This window comes from Emydura macquarii, unplaced genomic scaffold, assembly GCF_026122565.2.
Source record: "Emydura macquarii macquarii isolate MOO-44397 ecotype Brisbane River unplaced genomic scaffold, CSIRO-AGI_Emac_v2 contig_2636, whole genome shotgun sequence".
NCBI lineage: Eukaryota > Metazoa > Chordata > Testudines > Chelidae > Emydura > Emydura macquarii.
The window spans coordinates 20,935,815-20,949,522 of record NW_027132773.1 but is presented as its reverse complement, the minus strand read 5'-3'; the positions used below and the strand labels follow the sequence as shown (position 1 = coordinate 20,949,522).

Sequence of the window (13,708 nt, the reverse complement as noted above, 5' to 3'; positions counted from 1 at the left end):
GCTATTTTAGTAAACCACCTCTCAGTATGCAATTCAGTGCGTGCTATTTTTTCATTATAAACAATAACAAAACCCTCAAAACTAACTGACAAGAGACAGATTATTTCAAAGGGTCTGAACTCTGCAATGGAAGATAGCGCCACTAGCAGTACCAAATTAGCTACAACTTTACAATGAGAAGTAGAGGAATTCATAAAATGACACATGACAACTGTGAACCAATGGAAATGGAAGCCATTTCAATACTCAAACCCCACAAAAGGTAACTTGTTCCCCAACTATTAATCTCATACAACTATCAGTTAAGAATAACCCCCTCCACAATAGTTCCTCAGAGCAGTTAATGAGCACAGTCTGAAGAACACTGTGGTGAAAATATGTGCCCTTTGGATACATGCTGTCACAGTTCAGGGCAACTGAACCTGTATTCCCTCTCTGTGTTTTAGCAAGGGCAACCCCACCCTCAGTTCCTGGCTTCCCTGGCCCTTACTTCTCTTGGGCAGAGATATGTCTCTCTCCCTTCTAACTGGGGTATCTCCAGGCTGCACAGTTCCCTGCCTTCACTGTGTTATTCCAAGCAAAAGACAGGCTGCCTAAAAAACTTTTCTTGCCTTCTCTTCAGAAATTAATGATTGCTAACAGGGATAAGTTACCAGTTCCTATGGAAGCATATCTTATTCTTAAGGTAAAAGCACTACAGAGAAAACATATTAAAAACAGTAAAAGAACCTACATACATTCTAATAAGTTTATCATAGATTACCCCAGCCCTAACAGGAGCAGGAGCAGTCCTTCAAAACCCCACCCAAGGGATTTCCTTTTGGATTCAAGATCATCACAGATTCAGTTCAGAACAAGCACCCAGTCTTATGGGGCCTCTGTGGGTCTATTCCTTCCAAGCCTTCCCTAAGGATTGGGGTCCTCCATGAACCAGTGGTCCTCTCTGTTTGCCAGATCTGAAAGAAAGCCTTGAACCTGTTTAAAGCCAGGCTATTTATCCAAAAATCCTTTCTTTGTCTTCTGGTCCTGGAGAATCCAGTTTGAACTAGTATATATTAACCTCTCCAAAGAGTGGCAGCAAAAGGCTGGTAACCAGAGGAATTATCTTAGCAATCCCCTCCTCCTAGAGAAGTAACATACAATGCTACAATACATACACAATTACATTTACAATACAATGGACCCCAAAATATTAAACCTAAGTCCGTAAAGTTTATCTCAATTAATTCCATAAGGTTTGCCCAGGATATTGTCAGTCTGTTACACATGCACAAGAGGAAGGGTAGTTTTGTGGTTAAGCCATTGCACTGAGACTTTGGAGACCTAGGTTCATTTGCCAGCTCTGTCACGGACTTCGTGTGAAATTTGGGGCAAGTCATGTAACCACTCTGTGCATCAGTTCCTCTTCTGTAAAACAGGAATAATATTTCCTTTTTCTCTCTTGTTTACTAAACTGTAAACTCTTCAGAGCAGAGACTTTCTTTTACTGTGTGTGTGCAATGCCTAGCTTTTTGGGGTTCCAATCTTGGTTGGTGCCTCTAGGATTGATATAATTCCGAGGATAATTAATAACAATCATTATGATTTCAATTTATGTAAATGAGGGCCCACTTTTTTTGGTGTCATACATGCACACCTGGGGTCAGAAAAAATACATTTTTCAACAAGCTTTGTTATCTCTAAATTGGGGTTTCTTTAGGTATTTTGAAAATTTCATGTCCAATTGCTGCTAAAAGGGGAAAGACGTGAAGAAATTAAAAATAATTAACAAAGAAAAACATGTTTTTCAATAATTAAGAGACATGATCCAATGACATGTTTTGATACAGTACCTGCACAGTTCTGATCAACATACATTCATTTTAAAACCTGTTCTTTCTGCTTGAAACACTTCTTACCACAAGCTGCAGTCCATAAAGGTTTGGGTTATATTTTGAAATCTGTATCTTTTCACAGGTATAAAGTGAGACAACAAATCATTCAATCCACTGATCAATGTGAATGTCATTTATTCCTAGGCTTCATTTGCCCCATAATTCACTTGGTCACTCTTTTATAAAAGAATGCCCTAGAAATGTTTTTAAATGCTCATAAGGCTTCTCATTCCAGCTTTCCCCCTTATTTTCCTCCTAATAAGCCTGACACAATTATCTTGGTTGGAAGGTAATTCTCTTGCAAGCTGAAAACACTCAACAAAAACGGACTTGTTTGTACAAGAGAAACTTGACTAAGGTCATAAGGCACTCATAAGTATTCTATTAGCCATTTAACTGAACTGAATTTTTCAGTAGTCTTTGCCAGACTGTCCTCTTCTGGAGCTAATATACTATACTTCCTGGCCTACTTGTTGGTAATAAATACTCTGTATCCTGCAGCTGGAAACAAGACAGTATAATTAATTGTCAAGGATGGAGTTCCACATGCTTATGGACAGATGCCAGTGAGGGAAACCACAGTATCCAGGTAAAGTAAATACTTAAATCTATTTATTTCATCTTGGCACACGTCTTCATGATATAACTTTCCCTGGGAAGACCCCAGAAGGTATGCCTTTATTATTATTATTATTATTATTAATCATGTTTATTACAGTAGAGCCTAAGGCCAACCAAGACCACATTGGGACCCCATTGAGCTAGACACTATACAAACACAGATTAGTAAATGGTGCCTGCCACAAAGGGGTTACAGTCTAAATGCACAAGACAGACACAGGATGGGGGAAGGGGTATAACACACAGGCAGAGTGAACAACGTGATGACAGCAAAGGTCACGTTAGTTCCAAAATTCTTGTATTTATTTATTTTTATTGTGATGAGGAGGTTAGTTAGGAGGGGATCAAATAAATGGAAGAAAGGTGAAGGAAGAGGGGACATTGAAGTGAAAAGGGTGTGGGGGACAGAGCAGGGGGGAAAAGAGTAGGACTGACAGGTGTGGAGTGAAGCTGAGGTAGAGACTGAGGGAGGTGAGAGGTGGGGGAGTATTGGAGCAAGCAGACAATCAGCACAGGGCAGAGAAAATCCATTCAAAACTGAGAAAGTTCTCAGAATATCTGAAGATCCCTGCTTTGGCTACTTCTGCAGCTGCTCCTATCCTCTGGAGTCTCTGGCTAGTTCCTCTCTGAAGGTTTTCTCGAAGGCTAGATGGCATGTTTAAATGACTGTTTCATAAATAGATTATGATTTTTATAAATATGTTAATTAGTTAAAATTGTTCAATGATTATTTTGTATGAACATACTTTAACTTATGGATTCCTTGTGAACTATTCATAGTGAGAACACATGTGAGTAGTCAGCATTTGGAGTTTACTACTGAAGCTAACCAACTCTCATGGTATTGTTTATTCTCCCTGATGGGGTTGTGGAGATGATACAAGGCAAGGGAGGTCACAGGGAACAATAAAGATTGCTGGAGATCCCAAGAGTGTTCCCTTTAGCACTCTGCACAGGCAACCAACAGCAACAGGGTACAAAACTTGGTAAAGAATACAGGCAGAAAATATTGGGTGTGGGAATATCGCTGCTGATTATTTTACGTACTTTTTGAAAAAAATAACTTACTTTTTCACTCTCTAATCTGACCCTATCTCTTACCACTCTAATGTTCAAATCCACAAAGAATATGTCTATGCTATCTATATATATATATATCCACACATACATATATAACATGCACATGGGTTATATAACTATACATATTTGTTCACATATGAATACAAACATAAGCTCCTCTTGAACACTTCTGTAAATAAAAAATGCTCACATGAACTTTCAAACAGAAAGGGTTCTGAATACGGGCAAACCAAAAATCTATTCAGAATTAAATTAAATATTTGTGGAAATGTTTCATGATATACACTAATCACATCTCATGAATCTATTGAAATTATAGTAGTAAAACAGAGCTCCTTCCCAAATCCACTTTTCAAATGCTATCTGTTACAGAATTGAGAACAATGTAACTTTGACGGTATGGGTTTGGAGTGAGAACCTACCACATTCAAGAGAATAGAATTGAGTAGATTTTGGCTCCAGATGGTGAGATTGCTTGTAAGGTTTTCATGCTCACCTGTATTTGTTATTTACTGTTTCAGTAAAGACGCTGACATGCAAATTTCTGCTTTTTTTATCAGCAGAATGTTAGATTAACTTGCTCACTTAAAAAAATGAACAGTTCCTGGCTACCAAGAGTATCTCAAGGCAAAAATGGGATTAGATGGTTAATTATGGGGATACTTTCACACATACACAGGGTAGAGCTTATTTTGAATTTGGGATCATAAAGGAACTCCTTCCCCTTCCCCATAAGATATACTGGCTGGGATGGGGCAGAGACTCTGTCCTCCTCCAGGGTATTGAGCAATCTGTTAGGATATGTTGAAGGCATCCTAGAGCATTTGTTTCCTGCTGTTGCAGGATAGTGGGAATTAGTGGACCTCATTCTCTTCCATCTTCTTCACTGGAGTGGATGACAGATACACCAAAGAAAAAAATCAAGTGGAAAAAAATCTGACTTCTACATAACGCTATTTCTTGTTCTGTGGAATGATCCTCGACTGATATTCTGGAGCACCCAAAAGAAAGTGGGTCTGCCTTCCCAATCTCAGTTCACCAAGCAACTACATCATCTGCATTCAGATCCTTCTTAAGGACTCAATACTTCTGCTTTACCCACAAGAAGTGAATTAAAATAATAAATAATAATAAATTAAAAAACCCACACACCAAGTTACTTCTTAGTCTCCTACTTAACAATCCTTTATTCTGTGGGCTAAATGGTAATTCCCTTCCTCACTCTACCTTAAACCACTACTAATCTAACTGAAATAAAGATAACACTCAGTTTAAACCATGGTATCACAATCTGTCTCTATATATGTCTGTCTATTAGACTGACAAGGTGGGTGATGTAATATCTTTTATTGGACCAACTTCTGTTGGTGAGAGACCTCACCAACCTCTGTTGGTGAGAGACCAATAAAAGATATTTCCTTACCCACTGGGTGTACCTAATATCCTAGGACTGACATGGCTACAACTACACATTTCATGTCTACTAGACAGTAAGCTCTTTAAGATCGGAACAATCTTATTTTATTTAGTTATTCCTTTTCTTTTACATCTCCAAACACATTGTCCATGCTATAATTAATAATACTAACATTAATTTAATTTAATTAAATTAATTAATTAATTGGTTGATTGTTTAATCAATTAACCAAATAATTAATATAAAAGGTCGCCAGATCTGTAAATTAAGAAAATGTGTTCTCTGAACAATTCATATTACGGTTTTCAAAATTCACACATAAAGATGAAAACTATACAATGCTAACATTGTTAGGTCACATATACATTGTTACACATAATTCTTTGTATGGTCCTTTGCTCTGAATGGGTATTTTCTACTTGGAGGCATGGAAAACAAAAGCTATGAATATTTTGATTGGGCTTGATCTGACACCCATTGAAGTTAATGCAAAGACTCCCATTGGCATCAAAGAGTATTGCATCAGGCCCCCAGGGGACCACTTAGTACCTGACAAAAATCATCTCTTTGGGTCTTTTAATGTAGTTTTATAGGGTCTCTTTTTCACTTAAATGTTATATTGTAATTCCACACTGTTTTTGAGAAACATTATTGTGGTGACCAGGCTAACTTTGAACAACAAAACTGTTAATTTAAACAATATTTGACACGGAAAAGAAAAGTCAATCTATTTTTCAAAATTGTCATCAGGTGTATGGATGGTATCAATGACACTAGTGCAAATACACCATAGAATTACTGCTAGGGTCTGTCCATGAAAACTTCCAGACTGATTTACCCATAATGCTTATACAGTAGGATAGATAGAGCTAGAGCAAAAGCAAGCATCAACATTATCAGATGCCTCGAACGTAATCATTCAGATATTTTATCTAACTCATTTATGTTCAAACTGGTTGGTTTCACTACATATTTTTCCTCCTGGTATTTCTAAACAGTATTTAGAAGAATAGCATTACAGCTTTGAACAATGCTGACTGAATGTTATGCACTTAAATTAGATGCCTAGGGGCACATCAAGAAATTCCAAAGTGTATGACAGATAGACGATTCACTTCTTTTTTTTATCTAAAACCTGGACTATTCGCTTTACATTTCTTAAAAGTGATGTTAGAATAAATTAAATGTCACAAAGAACACTCTGTATTTTCAGCCCCATATCCTATTAAAACATTAAACTCTTACTTCATATTCAGGCAAGGGGTAGATTACATTATGCAGTTTGTTTTGTATTTAATTTGAAAGATTTCACAGGACTTTGTTATTGAAAAACAATGTATTGTAAATATGAAACTGAATTTATAAATAGAAAATGTATCAAACAAAAATTAAGATTTGACATTAAAGGATTAAATACACTCATCTTAGTACTGGCAGAAGGGGTTCAAAAGGTAATTGTGATTATTCATTTAAAAATATTGCCTAGAGAGAGATACCATAAGATGATCTCTAATTAACTTTGCCATGTAAAGGAGCTATATGTTTTTTACTTTAAAATAACTTATTTTTGCCCTGATTCAGCAAAACACTTAAGAATGTGTTTTCCTTTAAATACATGACTAAACTCATCTCTATCCAGCAAAGCATATTAGCATGTGCTGAACTGTAACTGTGGCTTTAGTGAATAGTCTACCTTTATATTATTCTGTCTATTTAAACTTAGGCCAGGCTACACTACAAATTTTTGCTGGCATAGCTACATTGGTCAAGGGTGTGATGAGGTGTGATTTGTGACTGATGTGCCAGCAAAAGCCCCTATTATAGACTGGTAATGCTTATTTTGCTGCGTCCACACTAGGAGTACTTTGCTGGTATAGTATACTGGTATAGTTATTCTGACAGAGCACGCTTATTGTACATCTGGCCTTATTCGTTTTTGCAAAAGGCACCTTTAACTACAACTACCTCTATGAGAACACGGTTTTATTTATTTAATGTATTTATATTGTACCCATCACTGTGACACAAAATCTAAGCACATTACAAAAATTAAATAGAACACATGTGGCCAACAGCTGGCACAGACCAAAGAAGCAGTACAGTCTCTTCTCGATTTATACTGTAATTTTATGTATCGATCTTAGATTCTTATATGGCCCCATTTCCATAGTATCTGATAACCTCACAGTCTTCAATATATTTATTTTCACAACATCACTGCGAAGTACAGTAGTACTGTAATGCCCATTTTATAAAGCAGCAACTGAGGCACAGCGACGCTAAGTGACTAGCCCAAGGTCACACAGGAAGTCTGTGGCAGAACAGGGAATTGAAGCTAGGTCTCTGACTAGCACTCTAACCACTGGACCCACCTTCCTTCTTCCTGATGGGCCTATATCTTGCTTAGCTGGGGCCTCTAAGTTCTAATATTATAATACTGATACAATAAGTCAAGGTGGTTTCTGAGTTTCTGACTGAGCTAGCCAGGTCCCAAGTCAGTCAGGTTTTATAAATGATAATCAGCACCTTCGATTCCACCCAGAAGTCGATTGGGAGGCAGTGCGGGGCACAGGAATAACATGTTAACATTGGGCTTCTCCCTAACCCCTGCCCCTTACAAGGTGAACAGTCACATTCTGCATTGATTGGTTTCTGAGTTTTCTTAAAGTGAAGCCCTAAGTATGGTGAACTACAATAGTCCAGCCTTAAGAGGATAAAGGCATCACCCCTTCCTGCCTCACACTCGAGATGTACAAAGTTGTGTTTTTTTAGGGTGGGAAGGACTCATGCAAATTAGATTCTGTTTCACTGCATCCTCCCTTTCAACTCCTCTGCAGATTCAGCCTACACTGAGGCCACGGAGCTTACTGTAGCCCAAGAGCTGTGGTTTCTGCTATTGATCTCCTGCACAAGTGTCAGGGTGGACTTTTTAGGGATACAGAGTCCATCTAATTCTCTTCACTACCTTACTCCCTGGAGTATGTCTAAATTAGGAAAAAAGGTTGAGATTAGTTCAGGGTTAGCTAGCCTGAGGGCTGCTCTAACTTACACCAACTGCTAACAGCTCCTAGGGCCGAAACCAAAGTCAAGGATCAACACAATGTTGCAGCATCCTTGTCATGGCCCCTATGAGACCCTGTCAGCAGCAAAGAGAGGGTTGGAAAGGAGCCTCAGAGCCAGATCTATGCCACTGGAAGAACCTCCTATCCTTCTCTAGTTTATACTGGTTGCTAAGAGCTCCCAATTACTCCACAAATCTATCCCTTCATTCTGACGGGGTGAAGCCTCTGTGACCATTACTCAGTTGCCTTCCTTAAGGAGGACTGACCCTATGGGATTTAGGCCCTAACTTTCTCTGAAATACCATGAAGTGTTATCACGTTCCCCAAGAATTATAGGAAATTATGCCTCTGCCTGTTCTGGTTGTCCGTAGATGTCCACAGATATATTATTATCCAGCATCTCTTGATGCATCTGTTTTGAAACTAGCCCTATGCTTTTGGAAGGTAGCACTTCAAATGCTTCATGCTGCAGGTTCATTGATGTTACAATGCTAGGACCTGACACACCGGCCATTCAAATCAATAGAAAACTTGCATTGAGTTCAGTGGGAATTGGATCAGGTCCCTGGTAAATCAGCATTTCTAGCAGCAATATTCCCAGAAACTCTGGCATTTCCTAATTGTGAAATGCTCAAGATTAAAATTAATTGGATGTTGCTTTTTGATACATTTCCTAGTAATTTTAAAAGGGAAAAAAATATTCCACTTCGGGAACTCTTTGGATAGACGCCACTGGAATAGCTTGATCCAAGGCAAAGGAGAAAGAAAAGGGTTATTCCTAGGGAGAAGGCAATACACACTTATGGTAAATTAAGTTCAGGTAGTGGGGCCAGTTTAACAGCAGCATTTTATTGAGATAATACAAAAACATTCTAAATCAACTTAAATATTTTGTCATCCCAGAAAAATATTGCAGTGTGAAGGACAACTCCTAAGAATACGTACGATTGAGAAATCTTGCAGGACGTGGGGCAAGTTCCCGAGACCGGCACAAAGCTAGCACTTCTCTTCACTACTTTCTGGGAAAGAGCATTCACAGAGGTCATCTTGGTTTTACATAACTTTCAGTTTGGATACTTCGCCAAGAGCAATTCATTCAGCAGGTAAATTAGTTTTGCCTGTGCAAACAAAGTGACATAGTGAAATTAAATCACATGTTATTTTATCTTCTTACATGGAATGCCTTTCACTTTCTTATCAGAAATGTAATTTTACACATGGCAATGGCACTGGTAACAAATAGGAATGCATACAAGAACAAACAAAAATGAAACTGTGTAATGTATGAGGCTGAAATGCAAAATCTAATCTATTTCTAAGACAATTGGGTATTTACAAAGTCTGTCCAGCGTGTCAGGTCCTAGCATTGTAACGTCAGTGAACCTGCTACATGAGGTCTTCATAGACAGCCAATTGAAGCTAATAGAAAGACTCTCATTGATGACAATGGGCTTTGGATCAGGCATAAAGGGCCCTATTTAGCCAAGCACTTAAGCAGCTGCTTAACATTATGCTTATGCTTAAGTTCATCCCTACTTATCAAAGCACTCACGCACACGTTAAAGTTAAATATGTGTCAAAGTGGCTTTGATAATAAACAGAGATAGAGTTAATCATGTGTTTATGTGCCTTGAGAAACCAGGGCCTTACTGTGGACACACTGAAGGTTTTGTCTAGGAAGATTTAATTTCCCGCGGCACAGGATGCAAATACATAAATTACTAAAATTTTGTTGCCTTTTTTTTTTTTCTTAATGTATCTCTTCTTTACTGAGTCACTAGAGTTTCCACCTTGCAATGTTTCAAATCAGTCAGTAGACACTGAGGAAACATAATATATGGTACAAACATTTTTCTTCAGGCAGTGGCTGGTCTGATCCGTTAATCAAACTGACTTTTTACTGAGAAAGCTTAACTCAGCTTTGGGTCTTAGAAAATGTATTTTATTCTGCTTGACTACATTTATTTTAACATACGTGTATGTGCATACATGCACGGATCAGTGACCACTAACTACACAAAATAGCTAGAGGTCTCTCAGTGTTTTCATTACAATTCCCTGCTCCTTGCAATTGCTAACCAGGCAGTAAAAATTTGCTCAGGAGTAAAAATAAGGTTTGAGCTTTGAAACATATTTTCCTCTATTAGAAAAAATGTTCATAGTAAAGTAATGAAACTGGGGGAGGGTGGAGAGAGATGGAATAGACTGAGAGAAGGAAACGTTGCCATGCTGCTTGTAATGTTTTTATACTGTTGTATCTGAAAATCTCTTTAGCTGCAATTTTTCAGATCATTACTCCCTAAAGGACATTAATACCTTTGAGTATTTGCAAGGGAAATACATTTTAAAAGGCTAGAAAGGTGGTTCATTGCACAGACCCCCATTTATTGCATATTGGACCGGTCATGGAGTTTATATATCCCATGCTGATTAATACAGAAAATGGTGGCCAACGCTGATTGGCAGCTTCACAGCAGATGGAAGAATAAAAGAGCTGAGAGGCAGAGAGGCAGGACAGCTGCCAGAGGAGCAAGCAGGCCACCCCAGGGTGACAACAACCCAAAGAAGGGACGAATAGAGCCACAGGCTTCAGAAGCTGATAGAACCAAGGGAGGTTGGAAGGAGCTGAGGGGACAGCAGGAGAATTGTTGAGGACAGATTCTGCCTGCCTGGGTTAAGGCTATGAGCTGGAAACCAGTGGTGTCATGGGCCTGGGTTCCCCTACGTATTCTGGCAAGGACCAGATAAATCCCGCCAAACACAAGGGGATGTCCGTACACCCCAGCGGGACAGAAATTAACATCCTGGCCTCCAAAATAGGACTAGAGAGACTGGAAATAAAGCATAAAGCCTAGCCTTTAGCTCTCCTATGGAAACTACATGTGTATGTGATCCCTCACCTGAAAAATACCGCTTCATCTAGCAGACTGAAATAGGGAAGACTGCCTTGTTGGCATCATGCCATTGGCTATAAGAAGACTGCCCGGCCTCCAGTTTAAAAAAAAACCAAATGATATCAGTGGCAAAGAAACTTAATTTGCCCACCCTAATCTAAGGCAAATGCACAAAGGTATTGTGGATCCTTCAGGGCAAAGATGAAGATTTATAGCCATCACTGACCATGTGTTTTAATCTAAAGCATCTTCACAAATGTCTCTATTTTGTCTTTCCCAGGCTTAGGGTGTTTGCATTGAAAGAATGTGATATGGTACAAAATTTAATGCACAATAAAATAGTGGAAGTATTCTGTGGCAATAAGTGAATAATGAAGAGGAAGGGGGTTGGTAGGCACTGGAAGCCATAGGAGCAAACCTCCTCACCGGTGAGACTTTGGATTGAAAACAAAAAGTATCAGTCTCGTTGGTAATGTAGCAGACCTGAACTCCATAACGTTAACTGTATAGGGGCAAGAGGCTAATTAAAATTCCCTAAACATTATCAGTTTCATGTGGTCATTTTCAATTTAAGATAATAGCTGGATGCTATTGTGTAGCTTTACTTAAATACATACAGGTCTACTACAGCTTTATTATAATATTTGTGGAAACAAAACACATGAATGGCGATCATACGTGGTACTGCTAGTATAGGATTAATTTGTCCAACTTGCCCAAGAATCATTAGAATTTAGAACTGCAACATTTTTCATTCTCCCTGGCTAGTGTCAAACACAGTGTGTTCCACAGAAGTAACATACTTTAAGCACTTGGGGCAGTGACTTCCTTTCCAAAGAACCAAGCACTCTCACAGTGCTCAATAAACAAAAACTTCTTTTGTTTAAACCACTCTGAACTGCTGTTGTTTCAGTTAAATCACTATAACGCCACCAGGGACTGTTGTGATCATCTAATCCAGTGATGCACAAACTTTTCCATTCGCACCCTCTTCCTTACCATTATTGGACTCTTTCTGCGCACACACACACACACACACACACACACACACACACACACACACACACACACACACACACACACACACACACACACACACACACACACACACACCCCCCATTACTGCACAGCCAAGGCTTCCTCAGAAGCAGAGCTTGGGACTGGGGTGGATCTGGCCTGGAGATGAAGCTGGAGCTAGGCCTGGAGGTGAAAGAGGTGAAGGATTACTGGGACTGAAGGGTTGGAGGTGGAGCTAGTCTGGGAGAAGAGTGGGGCTGTAGAGCTCCCTCGCCACCCCCATAGGAGATGGCCTGGGCCTGGAGATGGAGCAGGACTGGGGGCTGAATGGGATTGGGGGAGGAGCGAGGCTGAGGGCTAAGCTCATCCAGGGAAGGAGCAGGGCTGGAAGCGTGAGTCCTGTCACATGCCCCGCCTCCCCAAACATTCCTCCATCCCACAGATTGGGGACCACTAATCTAATATGATCTCCTGTATAACATCAGGCCATAAGACTTCCCTGAATTAATTCCAGTTTGAACTAGAGCATGTATCTTTTAAAAAAGCGTTGGTCCAATAAACCCTATCCCTAACCCTAAGATTATTTTTCTTTCTTCTTTACTTCTCTTAGACCCTATAACAAGAATCATAATTAATAAAACACTCCAAAATTTTAAAAAATCACTTTGAAAAATACTGCATGGATGCTTAATCTGTGTTTTCCCTCTTTCATTTCATCCCATCAGTAAGTCTGATAACAAAGTCACACACACATACACATACACACACACATATGCACCCAAAAAGGCACCCAAGTGTGTTGCTTCGGGAACAGATTCTGGTGTTAAGAGAGACAGGCGTTAATGCATTTTCTTTCACTGCTGGAATCTGGAGTGTAAATTCCAGTTTGGATCAAAGGAGAAATTGGTTTAGGGGCTTTATCCCAGTCTATTGTGGACATTCTTCCACATCACATTGAATACTTAGTTTGCTGTGATTGTCTGTTTGTTCTCAAGAGAGACCCAGGTCTGCAATTTTATGGGTGATTGATGTCAGGACTGATGAGCAGTGACCGAGCTAGGCAGGAAAAACTGTAACATGTCTTATGTAACCAGTGCTAATAGTGGTTCACTTTCATGAATGCTACTAGAGTCACACAAAAAGGCCTGATCTTGCAAGATGCAGAGTGCCTCCTGGAGTAACCTTGCAGAATCAGGGCTATAATATGGTCATGTGGTGTCCTGAAAGGCTGTTTTGGTTCAGTATACAGAAATATTTATATTCACTTAGCAGATCTGTTATACAAACCGGTCCAATTTCTATGATGTTTCATTTTCTTGTGCACTGACACCCTCATCTTTTAACACATTTCCTTGTCAGATATGAATTTGCAAATGCTTTACTGTAGTACTATATATGTTTGGGTTAGATTAATGGAAAAATCATATGCTTTATACAGGTCTATTCATTTAACAGGTATTCATTTTAATGGGTTTCACTGTAATAAAAGACAAGTTTGTGTAATGAGATGGAAAATTGCTAACTATGCAAGTGGTTACCAGAATGTTTTTGCCCAAATCAATTTTGGTGGACAATAAGAAATCTAGAAACTGGACTTGGATTCAACATTTGATATGAGTAATCAGTAGATTGCTCTTGTAAAAATAATTTCCCATTTGCTGTCATCTATTGGGGAAAGAAATCTACTGCATAACCACACTCTTATTTAGATCTGTTTAATAGTGAGACACACCAGCCATAAGG

At 39.0% G+C, this 13,708-nt stretch overlaps 1 long non-coding RNA gene across 1 annotated transcript in view; it reads right to left on the bottom strand.

The window, feature by feature from the left end:
* The window catches only part of LOC137163679 (uncharacterized), an 83,462-nt gene extending 74,319 nt beyond the window's left edge, over positions 1 to 9,143 (bottom strand). Inside the window, exon 1 of the long non-coding RNA XR_010922778.1 lies at positions 9,000 to 9,143. This is a non-coding gene — a long non-coding RNA (uncharacterized lncRNA). The remainder of the gene's footprint in view (positions 1 to 8,999) is intronic.
* Between the last annotated feature and the right edge of the window lie 4,565 nt (positions 9,144 to 13,708).